The sequence below is a fragment of the Peromyscus maniculatus genome, chromosome 1, assembly GCF_049852395.1.
Source record: "Peromyscus maniculatus bairdii isolate BWxNUB_F1_BW_parent chromosome 1, HU_Pman_BW_mat_3.1, whole genome shotgun sequence".
Lineage (NCBI taxonomy): Eukaryota > Metazoa > Chordata > Mammalia > Rodentia > Cricetidae > Peromyscus > Peromyscus maniculatus.
This window is the reverse complement of record NC_134852.1, coordinates 133375966-133391098: the sequence shown is the minus strand read 5'-3', so window position 1 is coordinate 133391098 and position 15133 is coordinate 133375966. Positions and strand designations below refer to the sequence as shown.

The following is a 15133-nucleotide window of genomic DNA, read 5'->3' as shown; positions in this document are numbered from 1 at the left end:
CTCTGTAATTGACTTGTTGGCTTCCATTTTAACAATTCAACTACTTGTTCATCAAAATATAAAGAACAAACAGTTGGAGTTGTATAGACAACCCAGGGCATGTTAGTGATCCCAGCACCCTGGAGGCTGAGTTGGATCACTGAGTGTGAGGCTAACCTGGGCTACATAGCAAGATGCCGTCAAAAAGAGAATAGGGTGCATCAAGTTCCAGCACACTTTCTGTCCTAGTCTGATTTTGTTGCTATGGCAAACACCATAACCAAGGGCAACTTGGAAAAGAGTTTATTTCGTCTTACATGCCGAGGAAAGAAAAGTCAGGAGCTCAACGCAGGAACTGAAGTAGAGACCAGGAGGAACACTGCTTACTGGCTTGCTTCCTCCCAGGCTCATGTTGAGATGCCTTTCTTATATGCCCAGGCCTACCTCCCAGGGGACTGCCCACAGTAGACAGGGTCTTCCCACAGCAATCAGCAATTAAGAAAATGTCTTGCAGACATGACCACAGGCTAATCCAATGGAGGTAATTCCTCCACTGAAAGTCCAACTTTCTAGGTATCTTAGTTTGCTTTCTGTAGCTGTAATAAACACCATGACCAAATGCGGCTTGGTAAGGAAAGGGTTTATTTGGCTTGCACGTCCATGTCACAGCCTATCACTGAGGGAAGTCAGGACAGGAGCTCATGCAAGAACCTGGAGGCAGGAGCTGTCACAGAGGCCATAGAGTGGTGCTGCTTACTGGCTTGCTCAGCCTGCTTTCTTGTACCACCCAGGACCGCTTACCTAGGGGTGGCACTGCCCACAGTGATACCCTTCCACATCAATCAGGAAAATATCCCACAGACTTGCCTCAGGTCAATCTAATGAAGGCAATTCCTCAACTGAAAGTCTCTCTTCCTAGATGTGTCTGTGTGTTAAATTGACAAAAGAAGAAGAAAAGGAGGAGGAGGAAGAGGAAGAGGAAAAAGAAGAAGAAGGAGAAGAAGAAGAAGAAGAAGAAGAAGAAGAAGAAGAAGAAGAAGAAGAAGAAGAAGAAGAAGAAGAAGAAGGCTATAGAGATGGCTTATAGGTTAAAAGCACTGGTTCTTCTTCCAGCAGTCCTGAGTTCAATTCCCAGCAACCACATGATGACTCACAACCATCTATAATTCGATCTGGTGCCCTCTTCCGGCCTGCAGGCATGCACGTAGGCAGAACACTGTATACATAATAAATAAATCTTTTTTTTTAAAGATTTATTAAGAAGAAGAAGAAGAAGAAGAAGAAGAAGAAGAAGAAGAAGAAGAAGAAGAAGAAGAAGGAGAAGAAGAAGAAAACACTAGTTGGCACATCCTTCTACTTAGTAAGCACATGGCCCAGAGAAAGAGTAAAGTGGGAGGAGTCTCACTCTAACACTGCATCCGCCCATTAATTACATATAGTTAATATACACCCATACAGCACCTGCTGCCTGCTTGGACTCCCTCTAAGTGTTTTCTACCCTTCAAAGTGGACACTTTCATTATCATCCTTATTTTTGTAGAAGGAGTTAGAAATGTTAAGTAGCTTGTCCAGGTAACTCAGCTCAAGTTGAAGGGTTGGGATTTGAACCTGAATAACCTTGCTCCAGAATCCATGCTTTGAACTACTACTAGAAACCATTTATCACTGGCAATTGGTGGAGCATGCCTTTAATCCCAGTACTTGGTAGGCAGAGGCAGGTGGATCTCTATGAGTTCGAGGCCAGCCTGGTCTACGGAGAGAGTGCTAGGACAGATACCAAAACTACACAGAGAAACCCTGTCTCGAAAAACCAAAAAAAGAAAGAAAAGAAAAGTAAAAAGAAAGAAAGAAAAAAAGAAACCATTTCTCTGGAGATTACACTTGGACCATGGACATTTTAAGAGAGTCCTGTGACAGGCAGAATAAATGGCCCCAAAGGTATGTATATCTAATCTCCAAAACCCGTGATCATGTGGTGTTCACAGAAAGAAATAAGATGGCTAGCCAGCTGACCTTAAAATAGGCTAGTGCGTGGCTCAGCCGGGAGCATCTATTGCAATCACAAATGACACCGGATCAGAAGGGCCAGAGAGGTGACAGCGTTAGAAGGTCCAGCTCAGCATTGCTGGCTTTGAACAGGGGACGGCGGTGTCCTGAACCAAGGAGTGCAAGTGGCTTCTAGAAGCCACTAAAACAAATGAACAGACTGGTCCAGGACCTCCAGGAAGAATTCAGCTCCGCTGAGGCCTGTGCGTGTGGTAGAGGATAGGCAAGCTGTGCTGTGTGTGCCTGTGCGTGTGGTAGAAGGTGTGCAAGCTGTGGGTGTGCCTGGATGTGTGCCGCTGCACAGGTCTGCAGGAGTATGCAGAGGTCAACATCGGGTGTCTTCATTTTCAGGCTCTCCACTTTATTTTTTGAGATAAGGTCTCTCATTGAACCTGGAGCTCACCCAGTGCCTAGACTGGCTGCCCAGAGAGCCCCAGAGATATGTCCATCTGTCTCTGTCCTTCTCAGAGCTGGGGTTAGAGGCATGCACACCCAGATCCACAGGGGTGCTGGGGATCCGAACTCAGGTCCTCAAGCTTGCACAGCAAGTCCTTTACCCACTGAACTATCGCCCCAGCCATTTGCTGACACCTAGATTTGAGCATCGAGCGCTTTAAACTCCAGGTAAGAATGTGTTGTTTTAGCCACCTAGTGTGGGATAATTGGCTGCAGCAGTGATGAGAAACTAGCAAAATCCCTTAGGTGGTTCTGACTGGGGCATGGGCATGGTTATGCTATTCCCTGTCAGCCGTGGGGTCAGGAAAGGTCAGCCCCCACCATCAATAGTGTGCAGCCCAAGGCTGGGACAAATCTGCCAGAGACAGCAACACTCTGTGATGGTCTGTGTGGTACAAATGCAGAGACTCAGACAAACCAGATCTTTAAAGAACTCAAGCTCTTGAGGGGCAGTGTTAGTCCATCCCTTTAATTCCAGCACTGAGGCCAACCTGGTCTACAGAGTGAGTTCCAGGACAGCCAGGGCTACACAGAGAAATCCTATCTCAAAAAGAAAAAAAAAGAATCCAAGTTCTCGGGCTGGGAGTGGTCAGTCAATAAAGTGCTTTACGCATAAACATGAGGACCTGGGTTTGAAATTGGGCATAGTGATACAATCTTGTCATCTCGGCTCGTGGGAGGCAGAGACAGGAGTCTCTCCATGGCTCACTTGCCAGTCAGGCTAGCCTAATTGGTGAGCCATGGGTCCCAGTGAGACACCATCTCAAAAAAGCAAGGTGGACGGTTCTTGAGGGTAAGACTTCTAAAGTTGATCCAAATTGACTTGCAGCATCCACTTACATATACACACACATGCACACATACTCACACACATGAACTTATATGTGCACCAAGGGGGGAGGGAGGGAGGGAGGGAAGGAGGGAGGGGGACAGAAAGAAAGAAAGAAAGAAAGAAAGAAAGAAAGAAAGAAAGAAAGAAAGAAAGAAAGAAAGAAAGAAAGAAAGAAAGAAAGAAAGAAAGAAAGAAAGAGAGAGAAAGAGAGAGAGAAAGAAAGAAAGAAAGAGAGAAAGAGAAAGAAAGAAAGGAAGGAAGAAAGCAAATGATTAAACTTACAACTAAAGTATCTCTATGTTATACCATGCTTCTAATTTAAGAGTCTTAGGAAAATTATTTTAGACAATACTGTGAATATTAAAAAAACAACAAGTACACAGTAGTGGCTCACGCCTTTAATTCTAGCAGTTGGGAGGCAGAAGGATCTCTCAGAGTTCGAGGCTAGCCTGGTCTATGTAATGAGTTCCAGGACAGCCAGGACTATGTAGAGAGATGCTGTCTCAGAAAAAAATTAACAACAAAACAAGTAAACAAGTAAACAAGTGTCTTCCATAAACTGGAGAAGGTTCCAGATAGTGCAAGCATGTCTTTTGCCCCCATGACTGTCTGGGATGTCTGGAAACCTTAGCTATGAAGTAGTTCTGCACATGACAACCTGTGTTGCATCTGGTCCCTACATACTAGGTGTTAGGATTCTGCCACTCCTCCAGCTGTAGGACCGCACATGCACAGTTCAGTAGCTAAGCAAGGGGTCTTAGGTCATCCGTGCACTGCATGATTATGCAATCTGCACATGCATGGCTGGCATAGCTCCATAAGCCCACATGCGCATGTGCTGGGAAGTTCTTAAAAAGCTGGTCACAGACTCCACCCTTCTCTTTTGCTTTCTCCTCCTCCCCCCATCTCTCCCTGCTCCTCACATGTCTTTCATAGGCCTGGTCACTCTCTTCTGTTCCCCCACCCACCCCCAATAAAGTTCTGATACTGGGTTTTGTTGTGCGTGCCTTGTGACCTTTCTCTCATGGTAACAAGCGCCACATTTAAAACCAACACCAGGTGTCCAGTGGTATAAACGGTCACAATCAAAATGCTCTCTCACATCCTGAAAGACCGGTATCTCTAGTGCACACCTTTGCTCCAGGCTAAAGAAGGTCAAAGAATTTCTAATAGAAAAGTGGAGGGCCTGGGGATGTGGCCTGGGGTGGAGCACTTGCCTAGTGTGCCCGAGACCCTGGGTTCCATTCCCAGCACTGCAGTATAACGCTGATGGTGATAATAAGAAAATGATGTGAGCAGTCAAGAGCAGCTCAAGTAGCTGCCCGAGGTGGGCAGGAAGGTGAGTGTGAAGGTCATGACTCTGCCTGGGCAATGTACAGAGGGGGTTAGAAGGCTGGTTGGTCTGTTATTGTATGTAGCCATAACAAAACACCTTAGCCTGAGTACATTTTTTTTTCCAAGCCAGGGTTTCTCTGTTTAGCTTTGCACCTTTCCTGGATCTCGCTTTGTAGAACAGGCTGGCCTCGAACTGAATACATTTTTAAAGGTTTGTTTTGTGTGTACATGCTCGTGCCTGAGTGTATGTGTGTGCATCATGTGCATGCAGGTGTCTGCAGAGCCAGAAGAAGCTGTCAGATCCGTTGGAACAAGAGTTACAGGTGGTGGTGAGCTGCTTGATATGGGTGTTCAGAACTGAACCCAGGTCCTTTGCAAGAGCAGCCAGTGTCCTTAACGACAGAGTTATCAGCCCCTGGAAATATTCATCAGTAGTATGACTCTGTTGACCACAGTTCTAGAGGCCGAGAAGCCCATGATCAAGGTGATGACAGATTTGCTATCTGGCAAAGGCTGATCCTCATTAAATGCTTTTTCTGCATCCTCCCAGGGTGGAAGGAGCAAGCGATCTCCAGAAAATGTCTCTTATAAGGGAACTAGCCCTGTTTATGAGGGTTTGGCTGTATGACCTAAGCATCTCTCAATGGCCCCACCTCACCACTATTGCACTGGGGTTTGGGTTGTGACCTTTGGACTCTTTTTGTTGTTGTTGTTTGTGTTTCAAGACAGGGTTTCTCTGTGTAATAGCTTTGGCTGTCCTGGAACTCGCTCTGTAGACCAGGCTGGCCTCGAACTCACAGAGATCCTCCTGCCTCTGCCTCCGAGCACAGGGATTAAAGGCGTGCACCACCGCCACCCAGCATAACCTATGGACTCTTAGGGAGACACACACATCCTAACCACAGCACAGGGAGAGGAGTAGAGGAATTATTTGGAGTTTGCTGATAAGACTTGTTAAGTGGGACAGGGAGACTCCTCCTGCTTCTGCTAGGAGCTGCACAGAGTCCAGGGCCCAGTCCCCTGAGCAGGATGCACCTGGTGCACAGAGCTGGCTTTCTCTTTCTCAGTGCTGTTGACTTTTGGGTGGTTCATTTGTTTTGCTTAGACTTTTAGAAAGGGTCTAAGCATCTCGGCAGGGTGTTCTTGGTCCTTAGAGCTGGTTTTCTCTTTCTCAATGCTATTGACTTTTTGAGTGGTTGGTTTGTTTTGCTTGGACTCTTAGAATGAACTCTGCTATATATACACCCTAAATGATTGTGTAGCCCAGGCTGGCTCTAAATCTGCTGTGATCCTGCATCAGCATGCCCAGCCTGCTATTGACATGTTAGCCTGGCTGGTTTATTTATGTATTGTATATGTCTGTATCATACCTGTGTATACTGGTACATGTGTCTACGCATGTGTGGAGTTACAGGCCTTTATAGGAATGACTTGTCACAAGGGTGCTGGAATCCAAACTCTGATCCTCATGATTGTTCAGCAAGCACTCTTAACCGCTGAGCTATCTCTCCAGACCTAATTCACTTTTTTTTTTTTTTTTTTAGCAGAATGGGCATCACTATGACAGTCTCACCCACATATATTGTTGCACCTTGCTCATATCACCTGGCCACCCTTACCCCCATACTGGCTTCCTTCTTTCCCTCAACTTTTCTCTTTCCTGTCATATATAAAATCTTGATTCCACGTGAAAGAAAACGTGTGACATTTTGTCTTTCTTCCCCCATTACTCTTTTTTCCCTCCCCCCCCTTTTGACCTCCTCTTCCCTCTTACAGTCCCCCCCCCTTCTACATTCAAGTCACATTAATATTTATGAAGTTTGGGTTCTGTGTGAGAAAATGTGCAATGACGACCCTCTGGGTCTGGCTTATTTGGCTTAACATGATGATTTTCAATTCCACCCATTGTCCTGCAAATCCTATGGTTTCATTCTTCTTACGGCTAAGTAAAATTTCGCTTCCTCTTTTTTATGATTTATTTATGCATCTATGTCTGTGTGTCTTTGTGTGGGCATATGGACATAAGTGCAGGTGCCCTCAGAGGCTAGAATAGGGAGTCAAATCCTGGAGCTGAGGTTACAGGTTACGGTTGTGAGCTGTTCAACATGGGTGCTGGAAACTGAACATGGAGACCCTGGAAGTGCATGCTCATACTCGCTCAGTCATCTCTGCAGCCCCCCAATCTTATTGTCTTTATATCTTCTTCTGTTGACAGACATCTAGGCTCCTGAGATGGCTTTTGAAAACAGTAAACGCAGCATGCTTGTGAATCTGTGGAATGCTGACTTTGAGCCTTTGAGTATATGCCAGGGGTGGAGCACATGGTAGTTCTACTTTCTTTTCTTTTTTTGGTTTTTCGAGACAGGGTTTCTCTGTGTATCCCTGGCTATCCTGGAACTCACTCTGTAGAGCAGGCTGGCCTCGAACCACTTTTCATTTTCTGAGGAACCATTGTGTTGACACCCAAAGTGGCTGCCCCAGTTTGTACTACCACCAACAGCGATCTGAGTTCCTCTTTGGAGCACCCCGCCAGCGTTTGTGGGCTCTTGTTTTATTCGGTGGGGGCCATTTGGACAGGTGGGATGGAATCTCAAATGAATTTTGATTTTTATTTCCTTCTAGTTGAAGGATGTTGGCCATGTATTCAAATATTTATTGGTCACTTATATTTCTGTTTTAGAGAACTGTCCACTCAGCTCACTTTGCCTGTTCATTGATTGGATGATTGTGGCAATTTGGTGTTTAATTTTTGCAGCTCTTTATATATTCTGGATATTAATCCCCTGCCATTTCTTCCCATTCTCTGGGCTGTCTCTTTCTCTCTAGTGGTTTTCTTTGCTTTGCAGAAGCTTTTTAACTCCACACAATCCCACTCATTGACCCCTCTTGTCAGCCTGCATGGTGGGAGTGCTTTTGAAAAGGCCTTGCCTGCTCCTGCCCCTTGGGTGTTTTGCTCCAGGAGGTTCAGAGCTTCATGCCTGACATTCAGGTCTTTGACCAATTTTTAAATTTATTTTGTAGAATGGCCCCAAACCAGCTTGATCACACAGCTGCCCTGATGGGCTTTGAGGCCCAGACACAGCTTCTGGCAGGCAACACGTGGACCCAGGAAGAGCCATAAGTTGACCCCACCCAGTGGGGCCTGCATCTAAGAGGAAATACCTGACATTCCAAACAGTCCCTATACCCCTAGACAAATGTCATCCAATCAGGGTCCGAACCCAGGAAATCCCCTCACCCCAACCTCTGCTATGTGATAAAAACCCCATCCTACCTGGGCTCTGGGCTCTCTGCTCTCACCCCTGCATCAGACAGACAGAGACTAAGCTCAGAGCTTGAAGATAATAAAGGCTCTTGGCTTTTACATGCAGAATTTAGTCTCTGTGGTGGTCTTTTGGGGGTCCCCGAGAGCTGGGTATAACAATTTTTGTCCAAGGTAAGAGATAAGGATCTTGTTTGACCAGGAAGTCATTTTGGATGTCATAGGCATTATGGGATGCTCAGCAGCATCTCTGGTCTGTATCCCCTACATGCCGGGAGCATCCTCCAAGTTGTGAGAGCCAAAATGGTCCCTTAATTGTAGGTTCTTCTTTGAGAACTTGGCGTGGACTGCACAGTGACCACTGCTGCTTGACAAAGTTCCGGGATCTCAACATTGCAGACCACACTTATCCAGCACCTTTTTAACTTTCATTTTTAATGATTTTCAATATTAATGTCTTTCCCTTTGGGAAATTTTGTGTGGGCTTTGGTAAAGGAGAAAAATGTGTACAATGATAGCTTCTCTAAACAAAAAAACAAAAAACAAAAAAAAAAAAAAAAAATTGGAAAAAAATCCCTGCCACCTCAGAACCAGGAAATCCATTGTGCCCTCCTAATTACACCAAGAACAGGAAAGTTAGGGATTTGCTAGACACACCTGACCCCAAGGATAAAATGCCTGCAATTCAGATCCCGAGCCTGAGGCCATTAAGGGCAAGAGTTCAGTTAATAAATACAGAGAAATCAGAACGGTGCAGTATAATGGGGAAAGAGTAAGACATCAGGACCTGTCCTTTTGGGAGCCTGTGAGGAGAACAAGCCCATATAGTAAGACTAAGAAATTGTAATATATTGCCTGTACCCCAGAAGTCCTTTTCCCAGGGTCAGGCATTTCCATAAGGGCTTCCATTCCCTTGGGGGCTTGAGGAAAGTTCCTGCTTGATTAACTTGTGGCCCTTCATTAACAGTAGTGCCTGTTGTCAGTGTCAATGCTAGATCCCTCGACCCCTGACCTCAAACCACACACCAGCTCACATGTCCCTTGTCTCCCATTTAATCCTCTAGGTGCAACAACAGAGTATAAAAAGTGTAGTCTTTTTCAACTAAACACTGCTGGCAGCCATCCCAATTCACCCTCAAATTGTGCCTACCCCCTCTCCCCGCCACCACCGCCAACTTCACACATCCTCTTTGGGACCTGAACCCCCAATCCCCTTACTCACCCCCCCCCCACTCCAGCTGAAGTAGGTCTCCTGCAAGAACCCATACAGGGAGATGCTGCCTCCAGGGTCCTCCAGGGTCCTCCAGGCCCTGCAAGGCCCCTCTCGGCCAGCCCTGACTGTCTCTCCCTAGGCAGGACCTTTCCTTTAGTCACGGTGCAGCGATGTGCCCAGCTTTTCAGACCTAGGACAGGAGGCCCCCTCCACGGAAGAGAAGACAAGAGCAAGTGTGATATGAGCTCTTGTGGTGAAGAAGGAAGCAAGGAGGGGAGGCAGAATTGGAAAGACGGGCTTTGTGTCCTAACACAGAAGGAAGGAGCAGGCAAACGCCCATCCAGTTCTGCCCTCACCTGAGGCTGAGCGAGGTCAGAATTTTATGATCCCTGGCTCCTGGCCAATGGGATGATGATACCTAAGCTGCGGTATTAAGAGAGGCAGAGATAAGGTTCAGAGTGGGGGTGGGGCTTTGTAGGTTCCAGCTCTGAAGGACTTTGGGAGTTATCTCAAGGGTCAAAACCCCACTGTCCTTAAAGGTGAGGAAGTTGTCGGTCCTAAAGATGTAGCATCCTGTCTGAAGTCACACCGCCAATGAGTGGGCCAGGAAACCGGCTCAGCTGACCGCTGCTTCAGAAACAGGGAACCCTGGGGTAAGCATAGGATGCAACTTCAGGTAGGGATAGTTGCTGTACCTGGGACAGGGGTAGATGGATCTAGAAAACCGAAGGTCTGGAAAGGAAGGCAAGCAAGAAAGAGGGACAGCAGCCTTCTGCTCCGAGCCCTCAGGGCCATCGGTGTCCCCAGCCCCACCCCCAGGCCCCTTCCTGCCCATTGCCTGCCAGGCACTGAGGGGGCCTGCAGATAAACAAGTCTTTCATCGCTGCAGGGGAGGCTGGCACAGCTTCTAAGTGATTCAGAGACCTTGGAGCTGGGAGACTGCATCTTCATGGTGGGGACAGGGGATGGACCGCTGATGCTGGGAACCCAGACCTGCAGCTTCCCTGACGTTCAACACGCGGTACCGCTGTGACCTCCCTGTGACTAGCACAAGTGCAATGTATGTTGCACACTGTGTCCTCTCATTTCATGCTCCTGGTCACACCTTCAGCTCATGGGTGAGACGACATCAAGATGCCAAAGTGAGCTGGGTCGGACTCTGGATGCGCCACAGTCAAAGCCATAGGTGCTACTGGAACGTGGACAGAAGGTCATTGTGTCTCCATGCAGCTGTCTGTCTCCCCCACCCCTGTCCCTCCTTACTTCCCTTTAGCTCTGCTCTTTTCCCCACAAAAACTCATTAGGTGACACTGGGTGTCTTATTTGCACCAGGACTTGGACTCAGTAAGGTATTCGTTAGGCACCAGCTATGTGGCAGGCTCCATGGACATGCAGTAAGACATTTAAAGTATTTTATCTACTTTATTTTACATGTGTGTGCTGGGGTGCATGTATGTGCATATGTGCACCATGTATGTTCATGAGGTCAGCAGGGAGTGCTGGATCCTCTGGCACCAGGGTTATAGGATGTTATGAGCCGCTGTGTGGTACCAGGGACCAAACCCAAGTCCTCTGGAAGAGCAGAAAGGCCTCTTAACCACTGAGCCATCTCTCCAGCCCCTCAGTAAGACATTTAGTGGGTACCAGCCGTGTGCCAGGCTCTGTGCTAGGCCCTGGAAGTTCAATGGCACATTCATTAGATATCATCTGTGTGCCAGGCTCTCCATGGTGAGCTCTATCAGACCTCGGGGCTCAGTGCAGCAAGAATTTATTAGGTACTAGCCGTGTGCCAAGCTCTGGACACCTAGGGAGGGCAGCCTTGCTCCCATCCCCATGGGTTTTCACCCCAGGCCCTGGCCATGCTGTGGCTACCCAGAACCACTAAGTAAGTAACATGACCTCCATCCAGCTCCTTTTGCACAGAGCACCATGGTGATTTGATCCCAGCCTGCCTTAGAGGGCCAAGTGATGGGTGGGCCCTGAGGTCCTCTTCAGAGGCCCTGCCAGCTCCCTTCCTGAGGGGTGGGGTGAGGGCAGCGAGTCCCGACAAAGGCTTTCTTTGCTAGTGGAACAGGCTGCCCTTGAGGTTGCCTGGTGGCCAGAGCACAAAAGGAAGCTCAGTAGAACAGGGACAGCTCCCACCCTTCCCTTCTGCCCTTCTGCTCAATGCTTGTGCTGGGGAGATGTGGAAATTTTCCACACCACAGTGCGAGGGCAAACAAAAGCAAACCAGGAAACTAGGCTAACAGGTCAGGGCCGCAGGTAGCCAACTGTATTCGCTCCGTTTCTTGTCTCAGCCTGGGCCGTCTGTGTGCCTGCTGGCGAGGGTCACATTTTTTTTTTTTATAATTTATGTGTGTTCCAAACTTTTCACAATGGGTGAAAAAGAAGTGTTAGCCATGTCCCAGGGCTCGCAGCTTAATGCCTTCCTTGTGTGTTAGAGATACTCCGGACATCAAGTGTTCTTGATACTTCTGCCAAGTTTCCCAGAAAGAAAGAAACAAAACACATGAGGCAGAAAGTGGTTCCCTTGCACCAAGAAAAAAAAAAAGACAACTACCATTTAATTACAAATTTTAACCATGGGCAAAACACTCCCTGGGAAATAAATGCGTCATTGTAAACCAACTGTGCGGACTTCAGAACCTCGGAGCCCTGGCTCAAATCTCACCTCTGCTTCCTCTAGCTGAGATCTAGAACAATAAGCTCTCCAAGGCTGTTTCCCCATCTACAACATGAGATCAACTGTCAGGTGTCCATCACGGTAAACAAGTGAGCTGTGCCACATAGTTGGGAACAGGATGTTTGATACGTTCACATTCTTCAAATACACGCAGTGCGGGGAGAAAGGAGAGTGTGAACTTTGTGGTCAGGGAGACTTGGCCGGTTACGGAGTGAATCTCATTTGCAGCTCAGCATGGTAAGGTCAGGCCTCTGATTAACCCCCCTGAACAGGTAAAGCCGAGGCCTGAGTCGAGGCCAGGCCACTGGTAAATGCCTGAACTAGGCCCCAGCCTGAGTATAATCTGTTAGCCCCTACCCCACCGTAAGACAGGAACTCTTGGCAGGAGAATGCCAGATGTGACCCCAAGTCTTGATCTGGAGTCGTTCACAACCTCCTTCTTCCTCACTGCTGTGGAGGAACCTGTCACTTCAAAGCCACAGGCTGGCCTGGTCTAGGGCGGTTGGTGGTAGACCAGCCTAGCTAGGGAGAGAGAGAGGCCTCTGCAAAGCCAAGAAGACTGAGAAGGCCTAGGGCTGATGCAAGAGGGGGGCTCACTGGCCTCTGTGGCTTCTGGCCTCTTGATGCTTGACATAGTACTGTAGCCAGGCCATGGTGGCGCACGCCTTTAATCCCAGCACTCGGGAGGCAGAGCCAGGCGGATCTCTGTGAGTTCAAGGCCAGCCTGGTCTACAGAGCGAGATCCAGGAAAGGCACCAAAGCTACACAGAGAAACCCTGTCTCGAAAAACAAACAAACAGACATAGGACTGTGGAAAGGGCTGATGGGTAGACTGAGACTTTAGGCTGGCTCATCCCAGCCCATTAGGAAAAACCACAGTTCTGGTGGTGGGGGAAGAATTTCTAAGCATGGCAGAGCAAGGCGGTTTTCCCTAATAGGCCACAGAGGGTAACAAATGGGATGCAGGGAACTAGATGAGTCTTCCCATCTACCTGTCCCATTCAGGAGTGGCCCTGTCCCGAAATACCACAGTGGAAGTCACAAGGTCATCTATATAGCCCAGGCATGTTCATTCAAATGACGCCATGACATTTTGCACGCATGCCTACAGATATCCAAAGTTAGCATGTACAGACCAAAGACCAAACTCTTCATCAGAAATGCAGGTGCCTCTGCCACTTTGGCCATGTCACTAACCACTCACACCCAAAGCCCAAAGCATCCTAAGTCCTTAGGTCCATTCATGGATCCAGCCATCCACCAGTCTGTTCATCCATCTTTCATGTATCTACCTGCCCCCAAGAATCTATCTGTCCATCCATCCATCCATCCACCACCCATCCATCCATCCACCCACCCACCCATTCAACTATCCATCCATCCACCCATCCATATATCCATTCATCCATCTGTATATCCATCCATCTAACAAGTGACGAATGAGCATCTTGGTGTGCCAAGCACTGTGTCTAAGAACCAAAGATGTCATGGCATACAAACATTGATCAAATAATTTATGTCCTTCTCAACTTCCTGAATCTATCCAACTCTAGTTCTATTCTCTTCTCCTTCTAAAACATACTTTGAACCTGTTCATTTCCCTTAAATCGCCAACATCCTGCCACCTTCACCCGTGTCCAGCCCACAGTAAGGAGTTACGCTCTTCCTACCCACTGCTAATTTAGATTCCTTTAACCTCTCTCCCTTCTATGGAAGCCAAAGAGTATTTGAACACAAATCAGATCACTTGCTTGCTTCTGTCTATTCCTTGAAAGCTGTCTCTGACCTCAGGGTCTTTGGCTCCCATTCACTCTGTCTGATATACTTTCCCCGTTTCACAAAACCCTCCTCATTACTTACATGCCAACTAGCATACAACCCATCTGCCTTCTCCTGGCCTCAGCTTAAGTCAGACCCCCAAGTTATTTCCTTTCATATCAAATGTGATTTACTCTGTGGTTTAACGACACCTGGCACACGGTTTGTAGAACTCTCCTGTAACTCCCTGTCTCACAGTACTGGAAGCACAGGAAAGCAGGGATAATTTGTCTGTCTCATCTCCTGTCCCCAAAGCAGACACGCCATAAACTCTGGTCTTGCAAACAAATATCCCACCAAGGGCAGCGTTTCTCAAAGTCAGAGGTTCACAATCGCCTATCAACCATTCCCCAGAGCTGACCAACTCATAGCCACAGGGGGCTGGGTCTCAGCTTTGCCCTACACTCTGTCACCTTGAGCAAGTTGTTCAGTGGCCTTAGGGCATGTCTGCGTACCCGCCCTCCCTGGCAGCTGTGCAGTTGGAAGAGATGCCAGAAGTTAGGTGTGCTGTGCAGGTGGGCCATGGCTTTGCCTTGCTCATTTTCAGCAGGAATGCATCCTTTCCAGCTTCCTGTGGCTGCTGCAGCTCCTTTCCCTTTCCTTGGCTCTGTGAGGCCTGCTCTGCTCTGCCACATCTGGGGGCTGGGCCAGGCTAACCTCCTAATCCTCATCTGACAGATAAGGAACCAGGGCTCCCTTCCCCCAATGCCCCTGAACTTGATGAGGTAGAAGAACTGAGATACCCTGGCCTATACTGTCAGCTGCTGACACCCCCGAACCACCCTCTGTAGGCCAAGAGCAAACAAACTTTCTCTGATTCCCATGAAGTTAACAGATGGGATCTGTCAGAGTGGCTGTCCAGTCCTCAGACCCAGCGGGCTTCCCAGCTTGAAGAGCGGGCATCTTGGGGAAGAGGGGTCTTACCTTCTTCTGGATGCAGACCCTACCGCCCTAGGTTCTCAGGGACTGTGAGGAGGGACACCCCTGGGATTTCCTGTCCTTTGCGGCAGAGGATAGCGATGGTTCTGCCTCCCTGCTGAGAAAGTTCCACACAGGTCAAACTCCAAACTCCAGGCTCGGCTGCAGCAGCAGTTTAAAGGAAGCCTGGATGATCTCCCCAGAACCCTTGAACTCTGAGCAGGCCCCTGCGAGGAAAGGGGCCTGCCCTGCTCTCCCTGGGCCTTGGCCAGTGCCCTCACCTGGCAGGGGGCCCATGGCCTGGAGAGGCAGGGGAGACTAGAGCCTGGGCACTGGGCTGCCTTGCTCACCCACTCTCCCGCCTCCCCTCCACTCTGGGAGTAGGCAGCCTTAGGACAGCTGGAGGAGCAGGGGGAGGAGGGGGGTGCAGGAGACAAAAGGGACATGCCCAGAAGGACTTTTCCAGCCCCAACCACTGCCAGTAGCAGCCAGCGCAGCAGTAACTGCGCCTCTCCGTCTCTTCAGACCAAAGCAGGGCAGGCCCACGGCATCTGGACAAACCGTCAGGAGGTACTGAGCAGCACACATAGG

General features: G+C 48.5%; 1 protein-coding gene across 2 annotated transcripts in view; it reads right to left on the bottom strand.

Moving 5' to 3' along the window:
- Positions 1 to 14916, bottom strand: part of Slc5a11 (solute carrier family 5 member 11) — a 55105-nt gene extending 40189 nt beyond the window's left edge. The window contains exons 1-2 of one of the 2 annotated variants that reach the window (XM_042283150.2): positions 14824 to 14916; positions 14549 to 14660 (exon numbers count right to left, since the gene is read on the bottom strand). The gene's annotated coding sequence lies outside the window, so the exon portion shown is untranslated. Of the gene's footprint in view, positions 1 to 14548; positions 14688 to 14823 lie in introns of those variants that run through there. The other variant, XM_006980358.4, reaches the window with a different exon arrangement.
- Positions 14917 to 15133: the final 217 nt, after the last annotated feature.